Below are 6,883 nucleotides of genomic sequence, written 5' to 3' on the forward strand. Positions count from 1 at the left end.
TCCCCCTAGGGTGGGAAGATAAAACACAGGATACCCAGTGAAACTTGAATTTCAGTTGAATAACTTTTTAGTGCAAAGATATCTCATGCACTATTTATCCTATCCTGTCTTTTTATGTTCTAAATCTACAAACCCTACCTTCCCTCATTCCCCTCCCCCAAACTCAAGGAGATATTTTCCAAAATCCTATCGTGGTTGTATAGTATCAAAAATACATGTTTAAAAGCTTTATTTGTTTGTTTATTTAGATTGGTGTGTGACATAGGATACAGTGGTGACTATTTCATACCCACACCATGAATTCCATGAAGGGAGGATCATCCAGTAGAAACTGTACACATGGGCGCCTGGGTGGCTCAGATAGTTAGGCGTCTGCCTTCGACTCAGGTCATGATCCCAGGGTCCTGGGATCAAGTCCCACATCGGGCTCCCTGCTCCTTGGGAGCCTGCTTCTCCCTCTGCTTCTCTCTCTCTCTCTCTCTCTCTCTCTCCCTCTGTCTCTCATGAATAAATAAATAAAATCTTAAAAAAAACTGTACACATGTTTAGATCTCCTCCATGTTTTATACTCCTAGGAGGGGTGGAGAGAGTCACTGTGCAGAGAAGACAATGTCTTCTGGAAGCTTCCCTAACTCCATCTTCAACTCCAGACTCAGACAATATGTAGGCTGCTCAGGCATGTATGTCAAAAGCTCCATATGATGTGCAAAGGTTCCCTGACTTTGAATATCTTCCTTTGAGTTATTTTGCTAAAAGTCTATAACCAGAAACTTTAAGTTTTATTTATTTATTTATCATTTCCTTATGCTAATGTTTAAAATTAACAATTTTTGTGCAACTCAGTGAGCACACTGGTGGTGAATATCCATTATAGCACCTTCTTTGTTTTTGTTTTTTGAAAAAAAAAATCTTTGAAGGCAGATACATAGTAATTGAAAACTAATGGAGTGTGTGCCTTAGGGACACACAGCAGGAGAGGTGGGAAGGAGAGTTTAAAGGCCCCAGGTGGTTCTCATTAGTTACTAGTAGAATCAGCAGATTAATAAGTGCAGAAAATATGAACTCCATTTTCATGAAGTTACTTCTGGTATTTATTCAGACACCACAAAAAATACAAGGATGTTCTTAACTCAGAAGGTAAAATACTGAGTGTTCCAGAATCCTCGGGTTTAGCAAAAGTTATATTGTCATGGAATTGATGGCCAGGTGGGGTTGGAATATATAAGTTGTTTTACATATTTCAAAAGACCTCACGGAAATTAGCCCATAAATGCTATCTGAATATATTGTAACTAAAAATGTCCTCCAGCTGGAGACCCACAGGAACATGCTTGCAGTTGAACAAAGTAGGCTTATTGCTCCTTTGGAGCTGGAGAAACCACATATAGGGCACCCATGGGGAGTTGTGGGGCATCTGGGGAAGGGGGTGTCAGAAAGGATTCATTACAGGACTAGGGCTTGTGTTGGGTGACTCTGGAGGAGGGGTCGAAGAAGTGGGGCTTTGCTCTGGATTGGATGCTGTCAGGAAGCATGATGCTTTGCTTGGTGACCTAATAAATCACATCTAGAAGAAAGGCAGACTAGGGCGAGGTGGCATTGTTTTAATTATAAGGAAGCAGCACTCTCTCACTTTATCTGGGAGAAGGGGATGTTCAGCCAGTTTTGTGGCTTGAACAGTGTTCCTGTTTTGTCTGTATTCAGACATGATGATATACTGGTCTTGCTCTCATCCTGATCCATCACGTGCACCAAATGGTTTTGCCTGCTGTGTGCAATATGATTGCTTACATTCATCAGGAGAGCACCAAGGCCCAGCTGTGAGTGCCAGGCCAGCTCCTGCCTGTCATTTCTCTTTCTCATATCAAAGCACTAATAATCAATGCAAAATGTGACTAAATTAGCACTTTTTTGTTTTTGTGTACTGCAGGATTATTGATGAATAAGGTATCATCAACATTCTTTTCTTTAGAGACACTGGGATGGAACTGAGTGAGTAGATATGATATTTCAAATTATGGGATTCATGAAGGAAAAGTAACAAAAAGTCTTGGGCTAAAGATAATCAAATCTTGCAATATCCAAAGATGCAATGGTGCTGCAGCCAATAAACTGAACCCCAGGAGACCACAGAGAGGTTACGTCTGTCTTCATGAGTGCCTCTTGCACTGTGGTTCCCTCACTTGGGCTGCCCCTCTGCCTGTAGTCCCAGGGATATCTATCCAATACCTTCACACTTCCTGGACTCCATGGGATGTTTCCCAACAATCCCTGACAATGCATCCCCCCCCCCACAAGGACAGTCTATGATAAAGATGTGGGATGTCCCCATTTCACTACCCCATCTACCATTTGGGCAAGATGGGTGGATGCCTCCTTGCTGCTCTAGGCACAACCAGAAACCTAGAATAACACACAGGAGGCAATCAGAGAACTCTAAAAGGTGGTTAGAGGACAGAGGGCTGGTTTGGGACCCTAGGAAGGGAGGAACAGTGGCAGGAAAACCCAACAGAAGATGATCCCAGCCCAGTAGCTGAAGATGGCCAGGTGGATGTGTTCCCCCCTCTGAAGAAATAGGGTCCTTCGGACAATTCCAGCTCAACACCACTAGCAAGGGGGATGGATCCCAAGACCCCCTCCCCCCCCCACCAGTGTGAAATGTCAGGGGAGTCACTTCCCCTTCTTGAAAGCTGAGACCTTCCTCCCTACATAGGAATACCTGGTAGATAAATGTCATCTGCAGGGGGACCACACCTGGGAGGCCTCTTTGTCCAGCACAGGTTACCCTGCCTCACTGAGAGACACCCAGGGCTGGGAGAAGCCTTTTCTGTCTAGCAGGTGGCATCAGCAGGGACCATGGGAGTCCCAGGGACATCAGAGACACCAAGCAGGGAAAAAATAACATAGCAGAGACTCTGACACTGTCGCTGAACTGCAGCCCACAAAATAGGCCAGGGCATGCATGCCTAAACAGGCGACTGCCTGCTGAAGTAAAAGATTTGAAAAGGACTGAGAGTCCCCTACATGACAGACAAATGTGTCCAATATAAGGGAAAATAACCTGTCATATCACGAACCAAGAAAATCACAACTTGAATAAGAAAAGACAAGGGCTGCCAACACAGAGGGAATCATATATTGGAATTATCTGACAAGAACCTTTAAAGTAGCCATCACAAAAAAAAAAAAAATGCTCCAACAATGATACACCTTCTTGAAATAAATGAAACCTTGGTAACTCTGTCCTTCCCCTCAGCTCCAGGTCTGGCAGTCGCTTTCTGTGATCCCAGCCTCTCTACACCTTAGAGCTCTTGATCTCTCCTTTCAGTCTTGGCTACCTTTGTCTGCTTGACAGTTCTTCATATGACATCTCCCATGCTCACATTTCTGCCTCCCGTCCATACTGACTAGCAGAGGGGGCTTTGCAAAGTTTAGAAAATATCATTGGGTGAGACGAGGGGGGTTTATATCATACTTGTCCAGAAAATGCCTCAAAAATCCCCTTTTGACTTTGTGTTTTCTTCTGAGTCGCTCTGTCCTGGGCTTTGATCAGGGGTTGGTTACTCATTCATTCATCAACCAAGTCTCATTGGTGGTGACCTTCCATCCCACATCCTGCAAATCTCCCCTGGTATCTCACCTTAAAAATGGAGGAACTTCAGGGGCGCCTGGGTGGTTCAGTTGGTTAAGCATCTGACTTTTGATTTCAGCTCAGGTCACGATGTCAGGGTCATGAGATCAAGCCCCACATCGGGCTCCACGCTCAGTGGGGAGTCTGCTTATGATTCTCTCTCCCTCTCCTTCTGCCCTTCCCCCCTGCATTCTCTCTCTCTCTCTCCCTCAAATAAATAAATAAATGAATAAATCTTAAAGAAGAATGAGGGGACTTCAGCTCCTATTTTCAAACTTGTTCAGGCTTTCAGCTTAGTCCTCAACACATGCTCTCTCACACCCTATGGGGTGAAAGTGGTGGGAAGGGATATGTTGTCTCCCTGAAATCTGTCTTCAAGAATCTGAAGACAGAGGGGGCAGAGCAAGATGGTGGAGGAGAAGACCAGGATTTCGTCTGGTCTCAGGAATTCAGCTGGATAGGGATCAAACCATTCTGAACACCTACGAACTCAACAGAAGATCAAAGAAAAGAATAGCAACAACTCTCTGAACAGAAAAGCGACCACTTTCTGGAAGGTAGGATATGGAAAAGTGAATCCGAGGCAATATTCGGGATGATAGACAGTGGGGGAGGGGGCCTCTGTCGGCCACTACCGGCAAGTGATAGAGCCACGGTGCACAAAATCGGAAATCTTAGAAGTCTGCTCCGCTGAGGAACATCGCTCCAGTGGATAAGTGGGGTTGGAACCCTTGCTGGGACAGTGTGGTCTCAGGACCCTTGGGTCACAGAAAGACCAGGGGTGCCTGAGTGTGGCAGAGCTCCCAGGTATCGGACCGGGGAAGCTGGCTGCAGAGACGGAGCCAAGGAGCGGGCTCTCAGTTCGGAGATGCCATAAACTGTGATCGGCGACACAGTCGGGCCACCACTCCTCCAGCAGGGACGCAACAAGTGGCAGATCCGAGGAGACTCCCCTTCCTATTCGGGAGGAACGGCACGGGAGCACAACATATGGATCTGCTGGGTTTGGAGACTCCACACTGAGTCGGGTGCCAGAGATAGAAACGCTCGGTCACAGGCCGGGTGAGCACAGAGTGCGGCCGGAGACCGGGGAGACAGGAGTGACTGACTGCTTTTCTCCGGGGGTGCACTGAGGATCGGGGCCCCGAGTTCTCGGCTCTTCCAGGGCGGAGATTAGGAGGCCGCCATTTCACTCTTGTCCTCCAAAGCTGTACCGAAAGCTTGCAGGGAACAAAAGCTCCCGAGAGCTTTCCTGGACGCTGCAAGGGTGGGGCAATTCGGCCTCCGCAAAGACATTTGGGAACCACGGCAACAGGCCCCTCCCCCAGAAGATCAGCAAGAACAGCCAGCCAAGACCAAGTTTACCGATCAATGAGAATGGCAGAACTCCAGAGCTAGGGAAATACTGCACATAGAATTCATGGCTTTTTTACGATGAATCATTAGTCTTTCAAAGTTAATTTTTTTAACTGTCTTATTTTTTTCTTTTTGAATTTTTCCTTTTCCCTTTTTCAAACAACATCTTATCAACCCTTTTTTAAAAAAAAATTTATTTTTCATTTTTAGAGTCATTCCATCCCTTCATAGTAGTTACCCTTATTTTTGACTTATATATATAAGTTATTCTCTCTTTAAAATTTTGAGATACAGTTTCTTCTAACAGATCAAAATATACCCTAAATCTCTAGTATATGGCTTTGTTATAGTCTCCTGCCTGATCACAATCTCCCTTCTTTTTTTTTTAAATCCTCTTCTTTCTTTTTTCAAACAACTTCTTATCAATTCCTTCTATAATATTTTTTATAATTTTTATCTTTACAGACATATTCCATCATTTCATCGTATCAACACTTCTTTTTGTACATATATGTTTATCTTTCTTTAAAATTTTAGGAGGCACTTTCTTCTAAAAGACCAAAATACATCCAAAATCTAGTGTGTGGCACTGATCTATACACTAGCCTGATCATATTTGATCATATTCTGCTTTTTGTTATTTCTTCTGCTTTTGTTTGATTTTATCTTTTTGTTTTTTCTTTCTTTTTCTTTTTTCTTTCTTTCCCTTTCTTTTCCCCTGGTTTCAGGTCTATTCCGATTGTTTAGAGTATATTATCTGGGCACATTGTTATGCTGTTAGCATTTTGTTCTCTCATTCATCTATTCCCCTCTGGACAAAATGACAGATGGAAAAAATCACCCAAACAAAAAGAACAAGAGGCAGTAAAGACTGCCAGGGACCTACTCAATACGGACATTAGTACGATGTCAGAACTAGAGTTCAGAATGATGATTTTAGAGATACTAGCTGGGCTTGAAAAAGCATGGAAGTTATTAGAGAAACTCTTTCTGGAGAAAAAAAGAACTAAACTCTAACCAAGTCGAAATCAAAAAGGCTATTAATGAGGTGCAATCAAAAATGGGGGCACTAACTGCTAGGATAAATGAGGCAGAAGAGAGAATCAGCAATATAGAAGACCAAATGATGGAAAATAAAGAAGCTGAGAAAAAGAGATAAACAACTACTGGATCACGAGGGCAGAATTCAAGAGATAAGCGATACCATAAGACAAAACAACATTAGAATAATTAGGATCCCAGAAGAAGAAGAAAGAGAGAGAGGGGCAGAAGGTATGTTGGAGCAAATTATAGCAGAGAACTTCCCTAATGTGGGGAAGGAAACAGGCATCAAAATCCAGGAGGCACAGAGAACCCCCTCAAAATCAATAGAAATGGGTCAACCCTGACATTTAAGAGTAAAACTTATGAGTCTCAGAGACAAAGAGAAAATCCTGGAAGCAGCTCGGGAGAAGAGATCTGTAACCTGCAATGGTAGAAACATTAGATTGGCAACAGACCTATCCACAGAGACCTGGCAGGCCAGAAAGCACTGGCATGATATCTTCAGAGCAAAAAATGAGAAAATTATGAATCCAAGAATACTATACCCAGCTAGGCTGTCATTGAAAATAGAAGGAAAGATAAAAAGCTTCCAGGACAAACAAAAACTAAAAGATTTTGCAAACACGAAACCAGCCCTCCAAGAAATATTGAAAGGGGTCCTCTAAGAAAAGGGAGAGCCTAAAGGCAACATGGACCAGAAAGGAACACAGACAATATACAGTAACAGTCACCTTACAGGCAATACAATGGCACTAAATTCCTATCTTTCAATAGTTACCCTGAATATAAATGGGCTAAATGCCCGAATCAAAAGACACAGGCTATCAGATTGGATTAAAAAACAAGACCATCAAT

Source organism: Zalophus californianus, chromosome 6 (genome assembly GCF_009762305.2).
Source record: "Zalophus californianus isolate mZalCal1 chromosome 6, mZalCal1.pri.v2, whole genome shotgun sequence".
NCBI lineage: Eukaryota > Metazoa > Chordata > Mammalia > Carnivora > Otariidae > Zalophus > Zalophus californianus.